We start from the raw sequence: 21,006 nt of genomic DNA on the forward strand, positions 1-21,006 counted from the left end.
TTCATTCAAGGTTTGCAAACTTCCCTTATGGGCACAACTCATTTTCGACAGAGCAACTTTAACTCATTGGATGGAAGGCTTACTGAAGACTGACTTCATTAAAAATGAGAAGAAGTAGTCCAATAATCAATAAACAATGCGCAAAAAGATTTGTTGCCTCATTACTTTCTCAAAAAAAAAAAATCATAAAAATCGCTTCTAGGCTGAGAGAGGAGAACGGATCCTTAAATATGTCTTTGGAACTCTGATTTCTTTTATTTTATTACGAAGATCACTGCTTCCTATGCGTGTGGGCATCATCAAAATATTATAGCATTCGGAGGAGAAGGTTGGTTGAACGTTCGTGAAAGGATCTCGCCGCAACGAATAACGCCTTTTCTTTAATCATTACAACTCCAACTCGCGTATCATAGACACTCTCTCGTATAATTCGCGATCGTACAAAACGAGCTGCTGTTCTTTGACATTTTTCGACGTCATCCGTTAGTACTATCTGGTATGTAATAGTCTAGTAGTGGACGTACAAACATAGTGGACACAGTCTCTTTAGCGGATTTGTTGCAAATGCTGTGCGTTCTGCCAATAAAACACAGTCCTTGGTTCACATTCCTCACAACTTTATTCGTGTGGTCATTCGGGTTTAAGATGTTCGCAATTGTTATCCCTAGATAATTATTTGAGTCGACAGCCTTTATATTTATGTGATTTATCGTGTAACCAGAAATTTAACGGGTTCCTTTTAGAACTCATGTGGCCGAGCTGACACTTTTAATTACACTCCTGGAAATTGAAATAAGAACACCGTGAATTCATTGTCCCAGGAAGGGGAAACTTTATTGACACATTCCTGGGGTCCGATACATCACATGATCACACTGACAGAACCACAGGCACATAGACACAGGCAACAGAGCATGCACAATGTCGGCACTAGTACAGTGTATATCCACCTTTCGCAGCAATGCAGGCTGCTATTCTCCCATGGAGATGATCGTAGAGATGTTGGATGTAGTCCTGTGGAACGGCTTGCCATGCCATTTCCACCTGGCGCCTCAGTTGGACCAGCGTTCGTGCTGGACGTGCAGACCGCGTGAGACGACGCTTCATCCAGTCCCAAACGTGCTCAATGGGGGACAGATCCGGAGATCTTGCTGGCCAGGGTAGTTGACTTACATCTTCCAGAGCACGTTGGGTGGCACGGGATACATGCGGACGTGCATTGTCCTGTTGGAACAGCAAGTTCCCTTGCCGGTCTAGGAATGGTAGAACGATGGGTTCGATGACGGTTTGGATGTACCGTGCACTATTCAGTGTCCCCTCGACGATCACCAGAGGTGTACGGCAAGTGTAGGAGATCGCTCCCCACACCATGATGCCGGGTGTTGGCCCTGTGTGCATCGGTCGTATGCAGTCCTGATTGTGGCGCTCACCTGCACGGCGCCAAACACGCATACGATCATCATTGGCATCAAGGCAGAAGCGACTCTCATCGCTGAAGACGACACGTCTCCATTCGTCCCTCCATTCACGCCTGTCGCGACACCACTGGAAGCGGGCTGCACGATGTTGGGGCGTGAGCGGAAGACGGCCTAACGGTGTGCGGGACCGTAGCCCAGCTTCATGGAGACGGTTGCGAATGGTCCTCGCCGATACCCCAGGAGCAACAGTGTCCCTAATTTGCTGGGAAGTGGCGGTGCGGTCCCCTACGGCACTGCGTAGGATCCTACGGTCTTGGCGTGCATCCGTGCGTCGCTGCGGTCCGGTCCCAGGTCGACGGGCACGTGCACCTTCCGCCGACCACTGGCGACAACATCGATGTACTGTGGAGACCCCACGCCCCACGTGTTGAGCAATTCGGCAGTACGTCCACCCGGCCTCCCGCATGCCCACTATACGCCCTCGCTCAAAGTCCGTCAACTGCACATACGGTTCACGTCCACGCTGTCGCGGCATGCTACCAGTGTTAAAGACTGCGATGGAGCTCCGTATGCCACGGCAAACTGGCTGACACCGACGGCGGCGGTGCACAAATGCTGCGCAGCTAGCGCCATTCGACGGCCAACACCGCGGTTCCTGGTGTGTCCGCTGTACCGTGCGTGTGATCATTGCTTGTACAGCCCTCTCGCAGTGTCCGGAGCAAGTATGGTGGGTTTGACACACCGGTGTCAATGTGTTCTTTTTTCCATTTCCAGGAGTGTATTTACAATCAATTGCCATTTTTCGCACCATACGAATATCGTGTCTAAATCATTTTGCAATTGGTTTTGCTCTTCCGGTGACTGCAATAAAGGGTAAATGATAGCACAATCTGCAAATAATCTAACAGGACTGCTTAGACTACTTGCATCCAAATCGGATTTTATGTCAGTGGTTATTTTAAAAACTATCCGGTGCTCTCATTAGCTACGTCATTGTTAACATATCCAAATGAAACTTATTCTTTTTTAAATATTTGGTTTTTCGTTTCAGGCTCTGTAACGAAATATTGGTTTGCTCATTCTTATTTCGTTATTTTAGTTTTACTCAATCGGATTTTTAAATTATCGAAACACGTTGAAGCGAAATTCATTTCAATCAGGCTTTAGGGAAAGATGCCTCTTTCTTTTATTTTTATCTGTACAGGATTTACATTCAGTTAAATTTAGTTTAAAGATTTGTTACTTCATTGTCCAACTGGATGCGTGGACGGAGTTACCACAGTACACAGGAAAAGTACGCTGCGTAAGATCCGGCGAGAAATCTGTCATTCATTATATAATTAGAGCTTCCCACAGAAGGGTCAAAAGAACCTCTCTCGATTCCAGGACGTCTCGATTCCAGAATGTCTTCCTGGAGGAAACACATCAAGCTAAAGTCTAGACCACTGAAGAGGTTAACTAACGAGCGTAAGGAAGGACTGTGATGAAGGTGAGAAAGGAGGAAGGTGGTCGGGTATTCTACCTTGCGGAAGACCAGGTATCAGTTCTCGGAATTCCAGAACCTGAAGCGGAGTGGAAAGTAAGTTGCTAGCTGACGCAAGCAGCCAATATCAGCAAGTGATGCAGTTTGCACAGGACAGAATGGTCACAATTTACGGTCATACAGCCCCATGACGTCTCCGATAACCGCCATGATTCTACACTTAAGAACACCATCATTTTCAAGGCACAAATGCACCGAACGAGCGCGGCGCAAGGATATTTGAAACTTCGGTAGGCGGCGCTAAAGCAAACAAAAGCCATAATACGACTTATACTGGAAAAGAACACACACCTTAAGCAAATGACGCCTCCACATAACAAAAGATGACCAACGTGTTATATTACCAATAGTGAATATTCGTTCTCTGTCATGTGGTGTCTTTGCCGCTGCGCGCAAGTCTTTCTAGATAATGCCATTTAGACGACTTGAGTGTCGATGATGGTGATTCGATGATGGGGACAATACAACACTCAGTCCCCGACCCGGCGGGAATCGAATCCGGGCCTCTTCAGATGGCATCCATTGGCACTGACCCCGTAGCAACCGAGACAAACATAGAGAATATTAAAACATTTGTGGTTGTGGAAGATATCACGTGACTATTATAGTAAGTTGCGTGAACGTATTATACGCTCCAAGAAACTCAATTCACAGTAACATTTATGCCCGTAGAATGCAGGTAACTATGAGAGTGATGTGTGAATTCAACCCCTGAGACAAGTGCCTCGAACACTATAGTTCGCACTGGAGAACCTAATATGATCATATCATGAAAAGACCGTCGGCCCCCGGTAGCTGAGTGGTGCCGGCACGGTAGCTCAGCGTGTTCGGTCAGAGGGTTATCTGCCCTCTGTAACAAAAAAAAACTGAGTTAATCGATCAACTACGAACTTAAAAGTGTGTCTTACGACGTTCGCCCGGAGCAGATGCGACGAACAAAAGCGAAAAAAAATTAGATTTAGAAAAAAAAGTGGTCAGCGCGACAGAGTGTCAATTCTAAGAGCCCGGGTTCGATTCCCAGCTGGGTCGTAGATTTTCTCCGCTCAGGGACTGGGTGTTGTGTTGTCCTAATCACCATCATTTCATCCCCATCGACGCTCAAGTCTCCGAAGTGGCGTCAAATCGAAAGACTTGCACGCGGCGAACCGTATACCCGACTGGAGTCCCTAGTCACACGATATTTGTTTTTGAAAAGACCGCCTTACTGACTGGTTTCAAGCAATGGACCACACAGCTTTGTCCAGTGTTGGCTCCACACTGAATCAGTGCCAACATGTACAGGCCTGCTTTCAATTATTGCTGGCTGAAGTGATAGTGAGCATCCAATCGCATCGGGCTCAGTTTACACATGAGTGGTAATTGCTGCCGTACTCTACTTTAGGACGAGCCCGTTTCCACGCGGCGTGGACGGAATACCTCGACGCCATGGTATTTCGGCACGCAATCATCCACTTACCAACCAGAAAGCACGCATCCGACCTGCTGAGGACACAGCGACCTAGCGACTCCATACGCTACGTCAACGTGTGCAAATAATCTGGTAACGATTAATCGACACAGCATTACATTAATCGGCGGTGCATGTCGTTGCCGCCAGACAACCAAACAGTTACCAGGGCGTCAATTAGACGTGCTCGTCCAGCCACCAGCCATATCCATGCCGGCGTCTGTAACCAGAACGCAATCGTGCTGCTGGATGCCTCAGAATCCGCTGGAAAGCTGTCGTCCTCATTAGGTCACCACTCATGAGCGAATGTCAGCGGTGTTCGGCGAAGAGTCAGCGAAGGGGTCAACCGAGAGTGCAGCGGTGTATTGGGTCAAACAGCCTCTTCTAGCCAACCGACGGCCACGCCCCTCCAGGTCCAAGATTCTACGCCATCGGGCTACACTTGGAATCCAGTGAAGCCTTCGCTTAGCCATCGCAGTCCCTCTGGCCCGCTTGTACGCATGTGGCCGCCCTAGACACTGGTGCCGCTCAGCGCTGCCTCGCAGTAGCGTGCTTGACCTTCAGAGAAGCCGCCTCTACTGCACGTGTACGAAGGCGCGTGGGTCGACGTCAAGCTGCTCCCACCTTACGAAGGTATGCAAATGTTTGTGCTCTAGCTTTTCATAACCTTGCTGTGCCCTTCGAACGATATTTTCGTGACTGCAATTATCTCAATATTTATTAGTAACCGACTTCTCGAGTAACATAAACGAGTCAATTCACTTTCAGGGTTCTACATTTTTCGAAGTATAACATGTGCAAGTATGACGTGCGTAAATAGAACCATTAACTCACCGAGTTTGTGTTGTGCCCTCGAGTTGCCATTGCGAGCGCAGTGCCGTGACAAAATGGCGGTAAAGGAAGAAAAGAATTTGTTGTGTTGGAATATACAAGATGTTTGTTACAACAGTGCAGCGTGCATCCAAGAACAGTTATGGAAAATAAGCGCCATGTAAACAGAGCACTGTGCATTGGTACCGTCAATTTAGGTACACGTGTTGCCTCTGTAAACAGAAGATGCCGGTCTACCAAGTGTGTCAGATGCGTGGGTGGAGAGGGTGAATAAAAGTGTTGTACGAAGTCCAAAGAATCAACAGTCTGATCAAGACACGAACGTGGAATACCACATCGAACTGTATGGAAGATTTCGTGACGCAGGTACATTTCAAACTGGACCATCCGCAGCTAGTGCAACATTTAAAACCAGAAAATTGTGACCGGCGTATTCAATTTTGCATCATTATGCAGAAGTTTTTAGAAATAAATTTCCGCCTTTTGAGTGTTAATTGTTCTCAGGTACATGTCGACAGGCTAAAATATGTTTGACCTGCCTGTGACTGGCAAACAAACCATATTTCTGGTTATAGACCAGTTGTCGTATTAGAGGCTACGAGTACAAATCCAATATACATAATACGGCTAACACTATGCACAGTGAAAAATCATTCACACACTCAGTATGGCGTATTGAACAGACAGTACATTCCTGTGACCTTGATGAACAGAAGAGACAAATGCAGGTCACAGGGATATACTGTCCGTTAAGTACGCCATACTGAGTGTGAATAATTTTCCATTGAGTACAACGCCACCATTTTGATATCTTTGATGTGCCATCTGTAAGACCATAAATATACACTCCTGGAAATTGAAATAAGAACACCGTGAATTCATTGTCCCAGGAAGGGGAAACTTTATTGACACATTCCTGGGGTCAGATACATCACATGATCACACTGACAGAACCACAGGCACATAGATACAGGCAACACAGCATGCACAATGTCGGCTCTAGTACAGTGTATATCCACCTTTCGCAGCAATGCAGGCTGCTATTCTCCCATGGAGACGATCGTAGATATGCTGGATGTAGTCCTGTGGAATGGCTTGCCATGCCATTTCCACCTGGCGCCTCAGTTGGACCAGCGTTCGTGCTGGACGTGCAGACCGCGTCAGACGACGCTTCATCCAGTCCCAAACATGCTCAATGGGGGGACAGATCCGGAGATCTTGCTGGCCAGGGTAGTTGACTTACACCTTCTAGAGCACGTTGGGTGGCACGGGATACATGCGGACGTGCATTGACCTGTTGGAACAGCAAGTTCCCTTGCCGGTCTAGGAATGGTAGAACGATAGGTTCGATGACGGTTTGGATGTACCGTGCACTATTCGGTGTCCGCTCGACGATCACCAGAGGTGTACGGCCAGTGTAGGAGATCGCTCCCCACACCAAGATGCCGGGTGTTGGCCCTGTGTGCCTCGGTCGTATGCAGTCCTGATTGTGGCGCTCACCTGCACGGCTCCAAACACGTATACGACCATCATTGGCACCAAGGCAGAAGCGACTCTCATCGCTGAAGACGACACGTCTCCATTCGTCCCTCCATTCACGCCTGTCGCGACACCACTGGAGGCGGGCTGCACGATGTTGGGGCGTGAGCGGAAGACGGCCTAACGGTTTGCGGGACCGTAGCCCAGCTTCATGGAGACGGTTGCGAATGGTCCTCGCCGATACCCCAGGAGCAACAGTGTCCCTAATTTGCTGGGAAGTGGCGGTGCAGTCCCCTACGGCGCTGCGTAGGATCCTACGGTCTTGGCGTGCATCCGTGCATCGGTACGGTCCGGTCCCAGGTCGACGGGCACGTGCACCTTCCGCCGACCACTGGCGACAACATCGATGTACTGTGGAGACCCCACGCCCCATGTGTTGAGCAATTCGGCGGTACGTCCACCCGGCCTCCCGCATGCCCACTATACGCCCTCGCTCAAAGTCCGTCAACTTCACATACGGTTCACGTCCACGCTGTCGCGGCATGCTACCAGTGTTAAAGACTGCGATGGAGCTCCGTATGCCACGGCAAACTGGCTGACACTGACAGCGGCGGTGCACAAATGCTGCGCAGCTAGCGCCATTCGACGGCCAACACCGCGGTTCCTGGTGTGTCCGCTGTGCCGTGCGTGTGATCATTGCTTGTACAGCCCTCTCGCAGTGTCCGGAGCAAGTATGGTGGGTCTGACACACCGGTGTCAATGTGTTCTTTTTTCCATTTCCAGGAGTGTATTTATTCGGCAATGACCTGTCATAAGACAGGTCACACATATTTAAACATTTCGTCATGCACTTGAGAACTGCTGCAAAGCCGAACTCATGGGTGTGTAAAATAAATGAATAAACAACAGTCATCACTCCGTGTTCAGGCCACAAGTGGCCCATCGGGACCTTCCGACCGCCGTATCATCCTCAGCTGTGGATGGGGATAGGCGGAGCGTGTGGTCAGCATACCGCTCTCCCGGTCATTAAGATGGTATTCTTGACCGAAGCCGCTACTATTTGGTTGAGTAGCTCCTCAATTGGCATCACGAGGCTGAGTGCTCCCCGAAAAATGGCAACAGCGCATGGCGGCCCGGATGGTCACCCGTCCAAGTGCCGACCACGCCCGACAGTGCTTAACTTCGGTGATCTGACGGGAACCGGTGTAGCCACTGCGGCAAGGCCGTTGCCAATTCACAGTCAAACGGCGTAAATTTCATTCATATTGTTTTACTTGACTGTGGTCCTCCAAGCAGGAAAGAACATTAACTATGAAGAAAGCACTTGCGAATAAGCATTTCGCCTCCAAGTTGATATTTGGCAACGAATCAAAAAATGGTTCAAATGGCTCTGAGCACTATGCGAGTTAACTTCTGAGGTTATCAGTCGCCTAGAACTTAGAACTAATTAAACCTAACTAACCTAAGGACATCAAACACATCCATGCCCGAGGCAGGATTCGAACCTGCTCGGCTCCAGACTGTAGCTCCTAGAACCGCACGGCCACTCCGGCCGGCTGCAACTAATGAACCTTCCAATTATCTGGAACGGTTAATCGCCACAATTTAAGAGAGTGGGGCACTGAAAATCCTCATGAAACTGTGGCACATGGGTGATGTTCACTGGAAGTTAATGTTTTCTGTACAGTGTTACAGGCGAAGCTGTATGTGCTCCTTTTCTTCTGTGAGAAGTCTATGACGGGTACGTCTTACCCTGATATGTTGCTGATTCAGAGAATTTCATCTTCCAACAACCCGCGGCATCGATATTCTTCACTACCTAAACGACGTTCTTTTGCACCAGTGCATTGGGCGTAGTGTTGAAGATGTGGCTCTGTTCCATTGCCTCCCCCCTCCCCGAAGTCCCCTGACCTAATACCTTCTGACTTTTTCTTTTGGGGGTACATTAAGGACTATGGTTATGTACCTCCACTGCCAAGGACACTGGAACAGCCGATGCTACTCATCGGTGCTGTGATGACCAGAGGTGGGATACTCCTACACGAGTTATGGAAGGAATTTGAGTATCGCTTGGGCATTTGGCGTTGTACATTTGTAAAGTGCGAAATAGGAACATGGTGAGTTTGCGGTCCTACTCGTACATCGATCACGTTTGCACATCTATATATCGGGAAAATACCAAACTGAAAACGAATAAATCATTTATAGTAACACTATATTAAATAAAGACACATCTTCAGTGCCACTCGATTAAGGGATCCAACATTTCACTCTCTTACCCGTAAGTGGCACTTTTGATTTCCCTGATGACATCCTCTTCCGTAGCCCCTGCCCATAGATTCGAATGGAGGACTATTTTACCTCGGGGATATTGCACTCATCATTAAGTCATAGTGTATAGCCGCACGTCCTCCGAAATAATTACGGCTGTAACTTCCCTCAGCTTTCAGATGTATGCAGTAGGAACGTAGCAAAGGCACGTTGAATAATATTACGAGCCCAGATCACTGAGTCCTACAGGCTGTTGCTCCTGATTTACTGAAAATAATGCTGATTCTCTGCAGGAACCGCCCATTTCCCTGGTCTCCTCACAGATGCCCCTCCAATATGCTTGCACCTAGGGTACGCTGGCTGTATCGTAGAGTCACACAAACTACCCCACCCTGGCAAAGTTCATGTTTCATAGGGCAGCTTCCGGAATTAAAACGGTCGAATTCTGCATTTGTGTGCACATGGTATCAGCAGACGCCGTATCAGTAATTTACGTAATACTGGTATCGTGTATGCAAAGACTGCAATGTGTTGTTTAGTCATGATGCAGCTTTTATTTTATTGAGTTAAAACATGGCCTGTGGTGGTATTTCTAGTCTGTTTCTTGCGCAAAATGTGGATGAGATTCTAACAACCCTACCACAACAAAGGTCAAAATTTAATAATGATTGTGGTGTTCCTCACGCTGCTAATTACTGCATTTTCGGGCAACAACAAAGTTATCATGTGGCAGGTGTAATTAGAGCACAGTTAATAAAGTCATTTCATGTAATAATGAATAAACTAGGCACTCATCTATTCGTGTTTCCCACGCTGGTCTCGTCGTAAAATCGTGGCTTAATCGTCGAAAATCTAGGTGTTAATTGTTCCAAGCTCGGATGCAAAGAGGCCTAGGTTTTATTCTGCTATATTCAAAAGTTTTGTAGATGCGCTTCACAAATCATTCTTGAAGATTACACTTTTGCAGGACAATGGTGATGTAAAAAAGTAATTAGCACTCCGAATTTAAGTTACACTTCCTTTTTATTGCTTTTGTTGCAATATCACGTAACACACAAAACATCACAATACAGAACATACTTGGAAACATCTTCCTCACTGTTAAAGTTCACATTTTATAAGCTGACTACAATATGCGTCTTTCCAACATGACGTCCAAGACTTCTCTAACTAACTAATAATAGCTTACGCGCCCAAAAATCAGAGTTACAAGAACGTCAGAGATCATAGTCACAAAAGAGAGAATTCACATAAGAATAATATCATTGTAATATACACATATCGATGTATCAAAATACCTCTACATTAATGAAATCAAATCTGAATATTGTCTCAGAAATATGTTAACTACTTTACAGAAACACAGTAGAATATTGCTGGTATCGAGAGGTTGGGTTGAGGTGCCGTAATGGTTACGTAATTCAAGTACCATTACAAGATGTTAGCTTGCACATTTCACTAGAATTTTCCTGTTTCTCGAATAATGTTGTACATAGAAAGTAAAAGAAAGTGGGGGATTATAAACGGCGAACAGTGAAACACGACGAAGCTGACAGTGAAGTCTACTACACTGCGCAACAGAATTAAATGGTTACTTTTTCGAGACCCCGTAATAGGCTCCCATTCCGCATAAGTTTGAAATGTGTCTCAAAGGTGCCTACAACATTCATGTCTAGTGGTGTAAAAGCGTGGCGCCCTGCGATGTCAACCTAGGGCTCGACAACGGAATTTTTTGGAAATTTGTGGTAAGTTCCTATGTGACCAAACTGCTGAGGTCATCGGTCCCTAGGCTTACACACTACTTAATCTAACTTCAATTAACTTATGCTAAGGACAACACACACACACACACACACACACACACACACACACACACACACACACACACACACACACACACACGCGCGCGCGCGCGCGCGCGCGCGCGCGCGCGCCTTAGGGAGGACTCGAATCTCGATGAGGGGAGCCGCGCGAACCGTAGCTAGGCGCCGTAGAGCACGCGGCTACCCCTCGCGGCGCTCTGCAACGCTTCAGCCAGCAAGGTGTGAAAAACAGGCCACAGCTCGGAAGTTCATGTGAGCTGTAAGGTGGGTAATGATGTCACACTGTCATCAAATTCCACCACAATTCTGCCCAACGCCAACGAGGCCGTGTCACTCGATGAGAAGGTTGTCACCCGCTCTTTTCCCCACATTTCACCCTTTCCTGTGACGTCTCTGTTAAGGAGGTCAGAAACGTGACACCCAGCGTTGAAATCAGGCGGTTTTCTTATGGGTGACCTACACACCTCAGACCCGCCGCTCAGAGGCGACACGAAACTACCCGTTTCCCTAGGGCATTGATCCCCAGACACTTTGAGGTCGAAAACGATAGTTCTCAATGCAGTGACAAACAGGAGGATGTTCTTGATAATCTTTGACACTGCTGATAAACTCAAACGTTCCAACCCTTCTCAAAGGTATCCCTTCGAAGTGCAGCATGACCACAAATTTCTTCTGTACAAGTTGGAACCACTACGAACCATTCAAAAACATTCGACGAAATTTGAGCCTGATCAGAAACAGGAAACGGTACTTACACTTTTCTGTTTCCCGACCTCATGTTGTGTAATGATGCTAGAGTGCAACGTTAACATGTGTACGAATAAAGCGACAGATTAGATTAGTTTTTCGTTCCATAGATCCATGCTGAGGAGATCCTCGTGGATGTGGAATATGTCAATATTTTTTTAAGCTGAAATAACAATGCTAATAGTATGAAATTATACAATGCATCATTTGTTTCTATTAAAAAATTCGTCAATGGAGTAGATGGAGTTGGGCACTAGTAAGTCTTTCAGGCTCCTTTTAAACTTATCTTTATTTGTAACTAAATATTTTATGTTTGCTGGCAAATTATTGAAGATGAGTGTTCCTGAGTAGTGGACAACTTTTTGAACTAAAGTAAGTGCTTTTAAGTCCTTGTGCAGATCATTTTTGTTCCTGGTAATGTATGCATGAACTGAGCTGTTTGTTGGAAAAAGAGATACGAGGGGTGTCCAGAAAGTAAGTTCCGATCGGTAGCGAAATGAAAACAACTGGGAAAATCCGATAAATCTTTGTACAGGTGTGTTGGGCAGTGTCTCTAGTATGACCCTAGATAGCATCACCTTGCTCTTCTCATTCCTGATATCACAGGGAGCACATAAAGATACCTAGAACAATAGTGTCTCCCGCCAGGTACAAGGGCCTGGTGAGAAATTTCGCCTGAAGCTATGCAGAGAACATTACATAACTGTCGTGCGGTTTCTTCTTCAAGACAATTCTCAGCCGCATTCTGTAGGGGCAATGAAGATGTTCCTGCATCGTTTTCAATTGCCAGTGTTTGATTACCCACAATACAGCCCGTAATTGTCTCCCTCTGAGGTTCATCTCTGCTCACATGAACCGCTGGCTATGAATACAACATTTTGGCACAGACAACGAGCTGTAGGCCAGCGTAGAGAATTGGTGGAAAGCACTGGCGGCTGCCTTCTATGATGAGGGTATAGGAAAGTTGGTACAACGCTACGAAAAATGTCTAAGTCAGAACGGCGACTACGTAGGGAAGGTGCAGCAAACTGCTACGAGTAAAACATTTCTGATTTTCACTGGGGTTTCCATCTCGCGATCAATCGGAACTTACTTTCTGGACAGCCCTCGCATATTATTTAGGACAAATTTCATTAAGGAGTAAATATACTGAGAGGCAGTAGTTAGTATACCCAGTTCTTTGAAGAGGTTTCTACAGGACGTCCGTGAATTTACTCCACAAATAATACGTATTACATGTTTTTGAACTCTGAAAACTTTTGTTTGACTTGAAGAGTTACCCCAAAATATTATACCATATGACATTATGGAGTGAAAGTAGGCAAAGTATGCAAGCTTTTTCATTTTTATGTCGCCTATGTCAGCTAACACTCGAATTGCAAATACAGATTTGTTAAGGCGTTTCTGCAGTTCTGTGGTGTGCTCCTCCCAACTGAATTTATTATCAAGTTGTAATCTCAGGAATTTAAAACTGTCAACCTCTTCTATCTGCTCTTCTTCATACTTTACGCATATGCTGGGTGGAAACCTCTTACAGGTTCTGAATTGCATATAGTGAGTCTTTTCGACGTTTAATGTCAGTGAGTTGGCTTTAAACCATTTATTAATATTCATGAAAATATCATTAGCAGATCTGTCTAGAACTACACTCGAAATACTATTTATTGCAATACTTGTGTCATCTGCAAACAAAACGAACTCTGCTTCTGGCAATGTAACTGATGAGAGATCATTAATGTACGCAGGAAAAAGCAATGGCCCGAAGATGGACAAAGGGTCCATCTACGACTCTCCAGTTCGGCAACACCCTTAGTACCACCTACGCAACTTTGTTGAGCACTGTCAGAAACTTCGAGACCATTTTCAACCTGACGGCTGCTCTCGCGCCTGAAGGTAGGCAAACCCCACCCACGTGGTGTCGACTGGGTTGCCTAACGCTGAGGCGTTAGAGCAGCTGCCAGGCTGACATGGTGTCGAAATTTCTGAAAGTATAATTCAAGAGTACTCAAGAAAGACGCGTGGGTGGCACCGAGGATGTTGCCGAAGTGGAGGGGAGGTTCTTAAAAGGACTCTTTTTCGTTTTATTCAAGCACACGTTAAAGTTGCACTCCTGTGTCACCACTCACAGTTGGGTGGAAAACAGGTAGGTTGAAAAAACGCAAGTATCTTTTGTTACTTCGGATGAGGCTCAATTTCGTCGAATGGTTTTGAATGGTCCGTAGTGGTGCCAACCTGTACACGAAAGCAAAAGTTGTGGTCGCGCTGCACTATAAAGGAATGCCATGACGTTCACCGGGGATACAACCTCACAATGTCCTCAGAGAAGGGGTGAAACGTCGAATGAGTCCGCAGTGTCTAAGTTTGCCAAGAACATCTTCCAGTTGCTCATGGTTCCGCGAACTGCTGTCTTCGACCGGGAAGTTTGTGGGAATCAACGCCGAAGAGACACACTTTATGTCACCCCTGACGCCTTTTCATGTCGATTCTGAGCAGCGTTATTTCAACGGTGGGTGACGCGGTTCTGGGCACCATCGCAGAGACATCAAATGAAAGGGTGAAATGTGGATAAGTGGGGAGGGAGAGGGGGGGGGGGGGCGGCTGTGATAGCTTCTCACCGTGTGACAAGTGCGCTGTGGCGTTAGGCAGAATTGTGGTTGCATTTAGTGCCAATGTGTCATCATTAACCCACATTACAACGCACATGAACTTCCGATCAGTGGACATTTTTTCGCATGTGTCGACACCTTGCTATTTCAAGCGCAGCCGAACCTGAGGATGACGTTCAGGGTGCCACACTTCGCACCATTACGGAGGAAGACTGTAGGTGCCTTTGAGTCAAATTTCAAACTTACGTGCCACAATGCGTGACAGTTAAGGGGTTTCGAAAAAGTGATCGTATAATTTTGTTGCGTAGTATGGTAAGGAAATAGTTTTCGAGCGGCCAATAATATGGAGAAGGGCAAACGCGGGGTGGATGGGAGCGAGGGTTCCTGTTTCTTAGCGCCCCGCCATATTCCTCGTATGGTTTCTTCTGAGCCGCCTCCTGTACCTTATCCATCGTACAGAATTTGTTCGGATAACCTTTTTAATTTTACAGTTTTCACGAACGTTGTTGTTTCAACTTTGGTGTTAGGGTCATGCTATGAAAGAACTTCGGCACCACGCGCTTCATTGTTTACAAGGAAAGTGTGTGAAAAGTTTCTGGACAAGAAGATTATTATGGCTCTGGGCTAAGTTCAGATGTAAAGCGCGCTGACGCACGCTAAGGCGCGATCGTACTCAAGACAGTTGAGATGACGAGTGGAGGAGGGCGTTATTCGCTGCAGATTGTCGCAGTCTGTTTCTGTTTCAGATATTTTGCAAGCGGTTGTACGGTTGCAGAGGTACACTATTCATGAACAACTGGGAAATCGACTGTATGCAAAGTTATCTGGGTGGAATTAAAAGATATTGCGATGCTAATACGAGATGTAGAAAAATTGATTGAAATATCTCAAGGATTTGAATGGTACGCAATGTTTCCTCAACATTGCATCGAGCACTCGATTGTAAACATATTAGAATACAAAATCCAAAACTTTCTTCCTATACTTCACTTCTAAATATTGTTTCTCTAGTACTTTTGCCGTTATGTTACTCTGAACTTCGCTTGTGTCGGGTAAATATTCGCGCTCGTGAGTAAGACAGCGACTCAGTAATTTTCAGGGGTTACCGTTTTATAAGAGAGATTCACTGGTAAGTCTTGGGACATACCGATACAAAAATCTTTAACAGAAATCCGCGACGTGGCACTTACTTATGTGCCCGTAGTAGTATTTTGGATGATGGAGAATTTAATGAGACTTTACAGCATAAAGCAGCTGATCTGTGAACGAACTGTTGTTTAACTATCGGCTAACTTAAGCTCTTAGGTGTGTTGAGTGTATACCGTGTAATGAATGGAGAACATTACAACGATTCAATGTGGATTGTGTCGAACACACTGTAAAAGCGACTGCAGTACTTCACAACCACGTTGGAATGAGAGATGGATTTAAACACGAAGACTTGTTAGAATGAAATCTCACAAGTATAAATGCCACCCACAACGGACGACATTCTTCATCAGTGGATAACGTTCTGGCTAAATTTGTCAACTTTTCTGTTAGTGAAGGTTGACTTGACCATTACGAACGAAAGTGTACTTGTTAACGATAAAGTTTTTCTTATTTATATTATTTCTCGAGTCATTTCCCCACTGAAGTTCAAACTCTATTCTTCACAAGCTTGGCGTCACAAGATTTAATTTTCATGTGACGCTATCTTACAGATTGCCTTTTTCTACTTTTCAAAAAATAGGTCGACGTCTATATTCTCGCCATTCGTGTCACTCATTTTTCGCAACGTCCAGCAGACAAAAGTAACTGAAACACACGCACAATACGTCTGATCACGACGAAAACGCGCACTCAACTGAACAGCATGAGGGCACCATCTGCCTTTCAAAAAACGCGTCAACGCACGTTTGTCTGCGTCTAGAGAATGTTTCCGTAAACGCTGTGTTGACGCGCGCTCGTGTGAATAGTTGTAAGTTGAGAGTTATATGTCTAGACGCGCGATTCGAAAACGCACGTCAGGTTTCCGTCACGTGAACATAGCTTGAAGCTTGCACGGGTGCTTTACTTGTGCGCTATTTGCGCAGATTCCAAAGTGCTACACGTCCAGAAAGTTTTTGACACAGTACCACATCAAACGGTCGACGAAAGGCCGAACTTATGGAATAGGCTGTCACACTTGTGAGTGGCTCGAAAACTTTTTAAAGGACTGTTCAGCCACCAGGTGCAAGTCTTTCAATTGGACGCTACTTCGGCGACATGCGAATCCGATAAAGATGAGATGAATAATTCGGATAACACAAGCACCCAGCGCCCAGTGCCGGGCGAATAAAATCTCCGTCCCGACCAGGAATAGAAACCGAGGTCCCACGGTTAAGAGGCAGTGACACTAAACAACCACTAAACCACGTTACTTTTGAAGTAATAGAATCCAGTACGTTAGTACGTTGTACTGGACGGCGAGTCAACATAGATAAGGTTATCATCAGGGGTGCCACACTGGAGTGTGTAGGACCGCAGTTGTTATATATGTACATAAACATCTGACAGATAGGGTGAGTATCAGTCAGCGATTGTTTATCGAAAAGTGTCGTCGTTTAGTGACTGAAGGAGCACACAAGATGACTTAGACAAAAATTCTGGTTGGTGTGGTGAACAGCGTGTGGAAAAATGTGAATTAATGCAGATGAGTGGAAAAGACAATCTTCTAAAGTGCGAATACAGTGTTAGTGGAGTGCTGTTCGACGCAGTCACGTCGATTAAGTATCTAAGCGTCATGTTGCAAAGCAACATGAAATGGAATGAACACGTAAGGTCGGTTGTAAGTAAGGCGACTTCGATTTATTGAGATAATTTTAGCTGTGAAGGAGAACGTTCACGAAACACTAATGCAACGGATTTTTTTTAGCATTACTTGAGCGTCTGGAATCCCAAGCAGGTCGGATTAAAGAGAGAAATCGAAACAATTCATGGCCCTGTAGCTAGCTTTGTTACTGGTGTCCGAACAACATCAAAGTATTACAGAAATTCTCCGTCAACTTGAATGGAAACCCCTGGTGGGAAGAAGACTATCTTTAGCAAAACACTGAGAAAGATAGGAGAATGGACATCTGCGAACTGCAGAACGGTTCTGCTCCCACATACATACGAGGGACGTTTGAAAAGTCCGTGTAAAGTCCGAGAGATTGCACCACCGGCGCGAATCAGATCATATTTAGTTAGTAGCATCTTTGAAAAGAACGCACACCAAGTTCCAGCCATATTGGTGTATTTCTTTGTGTTTGGCATTCGTGTGAATCAAGGAAGTCGAGTTATTTCAAAAAAAGGACGAAAAAGAATTTCGTGTGGTGATTAAACATTACTTTATGAAAGGCAAAACGCCTCAGGAAACTAAAGAGAAACATAATAAACATTACGGTGACACTGCACCTTCGATTAGAATAGTTTATAAGTGGTTTCAAAATTTTCAGAGTGGCCATATGGGCACAAGTGTTCCTGAACGTTCTGGACGCTCTGTGGAGGTTACGACTCCATTGATAAAATCCATGATGTGGTGATGGATGACAGAAGAGTTAAGGTGCGTGAGATTGCTAGTGCTGAGGGCATCTCGAATGAACGGGTACATAAATTTTGCATAAACATTTGGACATGAGAAAGCTATCCGCAAGATGGGTTCCGCGATTGCTCACACTTGACCAAAAACGGATTTGTGTGAAGTGCTGCAAGTATGGTTTCCAGCTGTTCAGGAAGAATGCGCAAGACTTTAAGCACCGTTTCATCAGTGTGGATGAAACATGGATACATTGTTATGCTCCTGAGAGCAAAGAACAATCTAAACAATGGGTTACCAAGGGAGAATCTGCGCCACAAAAGGCGAAGACCATTCCTTCGGCTGGAAAGGTTATGGCGACTGTCTTTTGGGGTTCGCAAGGGATAATCCTCATCGACTATCTGGAAAAGGGTAAAACTATTACAGGCGCATATTATTCATCGTCATTGAACTGTTTGAAAACCGAACTGCAAGAAAACGCCGGCAGTTGGACTGCAAAAATGTCCTTTTCCATCACGACAATGCACCAGCACACACATCAGCAGTTGTGGTCGCAAAATTAATGGAAATAGGATTCAAACTCGTTTCACATCCCCACTGTCTCCAGACTTGGCTCCCTCGGACTACTACTTGTTACGTGATTTGAAGAAATGGCTGGCGGGACAAAGATTTTATTCAAACGAGGAGGTGATTGTAGCAACGAATAGCTATTGTGCATACTTGGACAATTCCTATTATTCGGAAGGGATCTACAAATTAGAACAGCGTTGGACGAAGTGTATAAATCTAAAAGGAGACTATGTTGAAAAATAAAAAATGCTTACCCCAAACACGCAAGTAGTTTTTATTTTTGCACAGACTTCTCAAACGCCCCTCATATATCTCGCGTAAGCGCCGCTAACACAGTTTTAAGACGAATCAGGGGTCGTGTGGAAGCATATAGACAGTTTTTTTTTTCCGCCCTCCATTTGCGAAGGGTTCAAAATGGCTCTGAGCACTGTGCGACTTAACTTCTGAGGTCATCAGTCGTCTAGAACTTAGAACTAAATAAACCTAACTAACCTAAGGACATCACACACATCCATGCCCGAGGCAGGATTCGAACTTGCGACCGTAGCGGTCGTTCGGCTCCAGACTGTAGCGCCTAGAACCGCACGGCCACTCCGGCCGGTTTAACAGGAAAGGGAGTGACTAGCAGTAGTATAAGGTACGCTCCTTCATGCCGCGTATTGTAGCTTCGAGAGTGAGCATGTGTATGTATATGTAAATTTAGATGCTTCTAGGAAGCTCTTTGGAGCTCAACAAATGAACTTTAGGTATTTGTGTGGTGATATCCATTAGCAGTAGGAGCACAATACGAAAAAGATAAAACAATGAAGAAAGGTTAGGGTTTAATGTCTCGTCGACGACGAGGTCATCAGAGACGGAGCCCTATCATGGACTGTAGAAGGGAGCATGGTGCGACTTTCAAAGGAATCAGCCTAGCACTTGCCTTACGTGATTTAAGAAAACCAAGGAATAGTTAAATCTGGATGGCGTTTGTGCTGACTACTGCGCCTCTTCGCCTTGGAGTCAGATTACAAGACGACGATAAAACGCAGCATTCAAATTTCTGTCACGTTGTCGCGATTACCCTGCATTTCTTTATCGTAACACACTGTCTGATAATACGCAGTGTCACTGTTGTGAATACTAAACAGTGCGTCGAAGTATCTGCCAAAGAAGGGCAGGCTAAATATATCCACGGTGAAATATAATATGCGTCTGTTGTTTTGAATCAAATTCATCACTGATAATCAATGGGTACAACGCCAATCACGAAAATAATTAGCTTTCATGAATTAATAATTAGACCAGAATTTATCTAAAATTTTGGGTGCACGTGTAGATAGAAATTTGAATAGCAGCAACGCATTCAAAGGTGCCTTAACTCACTCATCCATATTCTTATCTGAAGGTAAGTACATTCGTTTTTTAATGTTAAAAAATATTACGAAGTTGTTGCTGTGGTCTTCAGTTCGAAAACTAGTTTGATACAGCTCTCTAAAGTAGTCTACCTTGTTCAGATTTCTTCTTTTATGTGTAACAATTAAAATCTACATCAAGTTGAACCAGTTTAGTGTAGTCAGTTCTCGATTTGCCCCTAAACATAAGACTATTGTGAACCTAATGCAACGTGCAAGTGTAACCTGTGTAACCGAATATGCCTTTTCCATACGGAACACTGCTGCATTAAAAGGACGCTGACAGTAAGTGACTATGTAAACCACAATGTGTAAAATTTCCACTTTCTTTTCCTGTTACAACTGTAATTAGTCTTAGAACTTTTATGGCTATTTGGCTGCAATATATTTATTACTTAAGTGATTTTCCCCGAATTCGGTTTCTACCAATCTTTCCATTTTTTCCATAAATAATTCCTATTAGTGTTTTGCTACCACGACTTATCACATTGACGATTCGGCAATACACCTGTCGCTAGCGACCTTCTATCGTACTGTGCTTATTACATTCTCTTTGATGTCTGAAGGTATTTAACAATCCGCATTCCAGAAAGAGCACTTCTGTCGTGTTCCGTTATCCCAAAGGATACTCCAGGTGTCTTGTCTCGACTTCAGTCTGTCACGCTGTGTCAAATTATTCGCAGTATGTCACAGCCATCATCTTTTCTTCGACGATTTTTTCTCCCGTTTGTATCATACTGTCTTCACGTTTCTGTACCTTGTACTGCTCTTTTATATATTTCTTGCACCTTTAATCCTTTACTTATTTGCTTAATACGGGCTTCAAATCTGAGCTTTTGATATTCATAACGCTGTTTCTCTTTTATCCGAAGGTTTCTTTAGGTTTCCTATTTGTAGTACCTGTCTTTCTCACAGTCATACGTGCTTCTACAGTTTTGCTTTTTCCTCTAGCTATTCCTGTTTTACTATTCTTCGATATGCCTTTAATTCTCATCACACTATTACATTAAATACGGTGATGGGTTATAATTAATCGCAAAAATTAGTCTTTGTTTTGAGCTTATTTAGATGACAGGCGAAAATGAAATTATTGAACTGCATCCTGACAGTTGAAGGTATAACCTGCGAGTAAGGGGATGACTGTTTTTGTTGGGAAAGCATAGGAACTGCGTCTGTTTATCTATCCATCAGTGGCTTACGTAAATTGTTTTTCTGGTTTGCCACTGTCAGGAACACTTGCGAGTTGAGAAACAGAGAACATACAATGTTACCGAGTCATGCTGATGGCAGATAAATCGTTTCGTTTCAGAGGCATTGTTTTCGGGACGCGTCTTTCGTA

General features: G+C 45.0%; 1 protein-coding gene and 1 pseudogene across 3 annotated transcripts in view; one reads left to right on the forward strand and one right to left on the reverse strand.

Annotated features, from left to right (window-relative positions):
• The window catches only part of LOC126284242 (bifunctional 3'-phosphoadenosine 5'-phosphosulfate synthase), a 339,327-nt gene that overhangs the window by 101,402 nt on the left and 216,919 nt on the right, over positions 1-21,006 (forward strand). The window lies entirely within an intron of this gene.
• LOC126285671 (5S ribosomal RNA) lies at positions 7,832-7,949 on the reverse strand (annotated as a pseudogene).

Source organism: Schistocerca gregaria, chromosome 8, assembly GCF_023897955.1.
Source record: "Schistocerca gregaria isolate iqSchGreg1 chromosome 8, iqSchGreg1.2, whole genome shotgun sequence".
In the NCBI taxonomy this organism is placed as follows: domain Eukaryota; kingdom Metazoa; phylum Arthropoda; class Insecta; order Orthoptera; family Acrididae; genus Schistocerca; species Schistocerca gregaria.